This window comes from Sinocyclocheilus anshuiensis, unplaced genomic scaffold, assembly GCF_001515605.1.
Source record: "Sinocyclocheilus anshuiensis isolate Anshui unplaced genomic scaffold, SAMN03320099.WGS_v1.1 scaffold412, whole genome shotgun sequence".
NCBI lineage: Eukaryota > Metazoa > Chordata > Actinopteri > Cypriniformes > Cyprinidae > Sinocyclocheilus > Sinocyclocheilus anshuiensis.
The window spans coordinates 89,437-91,906 of NW_015558661.1; positions in this window are offsets into that span (position 1 = coordinate 89,437).

Below are 2,470 nucleotides of genomic sequence, written 5' to 3' on the forward strand. Positions count from 1 at the left end.
GGTAAAATATGATTTTGTTTGCTGTGGCACTGAAGATTCAGCAGCAGGGGAGCGTATGCAGGAAACGTTGCTTATAATATATAGTCATAGCCTTCCAATGTCAAACAGATGACACACTCTAATATTTAATACATATTTGATTTCTGAGCATTTCCTTTTAATAGCATGTTACAGTAAATGACTCCCATTCATTTTAAATTCCCATATTAAGCAGGTCAATTCTATCTGTACACCAAAGGAGTAGAAATAGATAATCTAATTTTCTGTTGAGCGATTTGTCTCCAGAAGGAATGTTTGTAACACAATTTGTTATAAAAATCCCTGGGCTTTGATAGATTTATAACAAAAGAGCAAAAACGGAGGGTGCCACTATCGCTCCCCTGACCCCATAAATCACATCTTTAGTGACCACATATTAAGTGCTTTTCTCATTCCCCGCCCATTAAAAGTAAATAATCTGCAGAGAATGAGGCATTTGCTAAGGAGGCATCCTATTTTTCATACGTGACAGTTATCTGAGTGAAGGTGTGCAGGTGGGACAGGAGGTGGAGCGGAATGATGATGTCCGATTAGGGACGGCGGACACAGGCCGTGTGTATTTTTAGAGGAAGGAGAATTTATTGGTGGCTGGTTGCTGGCGATGCAGTCTGGCACATTTTACATCCTAAACTGGATCATCATTTAACACTGATGACGCGTAGAATGGTTCGGTGTTCCCCTCTCCAGATGTACATCGCAAATATCTTGCTGAATGTGTTCTGGCTTCCTGTTCATACATCTTAAGTCACGTACATCTGGATTGAATAATTCCACATATTTATAAAATGAAGTTTCGCCCCAGCAAGTGAAATGAGATGCAAACTGCATTGGTGGAGGATTTAAATTAATTTAATACCTCTCATATAAATCATGCAAATTTATGAAGTGAAGGTTTCATTTTATTGCACCATATTAAGTCATGTTCGATGCACAAGGTGGCTGTGAAGTGAGACATTACTCAAGGTTAGTCCGTGTTATTTATGACATATCTGTCAGTTAATACTCAACTGGCTTTTATTGCACTTTAATGTGCAAGGAAGTAATATGAAGCGCAGTTATGAGAGTGATGATGATGGCACAGATGTGTTGGACAGCAGGGCAGGGCCAATGATATCTGAGACTGATCAGTGTTAGTGATGTGCATAACACAACATAAGACACATAGTTTTTAACCCTCATGGTTTGTTGGGGGTCTCAAAGACCCCAGGGTCATTAAATCATTTTCTACAATTCTCTGATTTTTGTGGGTTTTATTTTATTTTATTTTATTACTATAATGATAGAGAGTGATGATTGTATTTCATTTTAACAGTATTATTTTAAATGTGATGATACCACTGCAAGTTAACACTGAGCAGTAGTGTTGTTTTAGTGTCATTGAGATGATATTATATTTTTTATTAATATTTTTGTGTTAGTTTTTATTTTTACATTTTTCGTTTCATTTTCATTTGAGCAATTTTGTGTTTTTGTCATTTTCAATAGTGTTTTTTAATGTCTATATAATTTATTAATTTTTATTTCAATTTTAGTTTTAGCTATTTTATTACATCAAGTAAATTTACTAAATGTACTAAACTAAATGAAAATGAGAAATATTGCCTTGTAAACCAGCTGAAATACATTTTAAGTTTTATTTTTATTTCATTTCATTTCAGTTTACATTTATTTTACTTCAAGTAACTTTTTTGTGGTTTTAGTTATCTATAATAACTCTGCTGTGTGTATTATGTACAATACATAATGTCCTTTTACACTATGCAAATGTCATAAATATATGTCCCATTAAATGAATCATTTCACCCTTATTTGAAAATAATAATTTTTATGTGGCAGTCTTACATAGAATCCAGTTTCACTTTCTAGCGGTTTGCTTTGGCTTACATTTTGTTTGAAGACAGACAGAAAAGGGCATTATTATGATATATTTGAGTTAGTTTTTCCAGCCATTATTATGCAAGGTGAAATTAAATCCCTGCAATCCTCAGGGGATCTGCCATCTTTTCAGGTTAAACATTTGCCAGATCACATCCTCTCACCGCTGTTCTTTTGACTCAGGAACCTCAAAAACCTCGTTTGAATAACTGGCTCCATACGTGGAACATTTGGCACATGACCAGGCCGAGCACGCTGATTGTTCGTCCTCGGAAAAATGAAAAGCTACTTCATAAGACCCCTGGTTTGGGTCATAACACCATGATTGTTCTTAACTAGTGCGAGTGAGAGAATCCAGCTGGGTCATATCTCCCTCATTAATGAGTCATTGGGGGACCCTGTACCATTACTATGATCCGGATTGTGCACTTGCTGCAATTTGCCACGATTAATGGAGGAGGGTCAACCCGGGTCACTTTCAATTTCCACCCAGAGGGGCGAGAAATGGAAACAACTCATTTGCACAGATTTGAATAAATTGCAAAAAGGAAATATG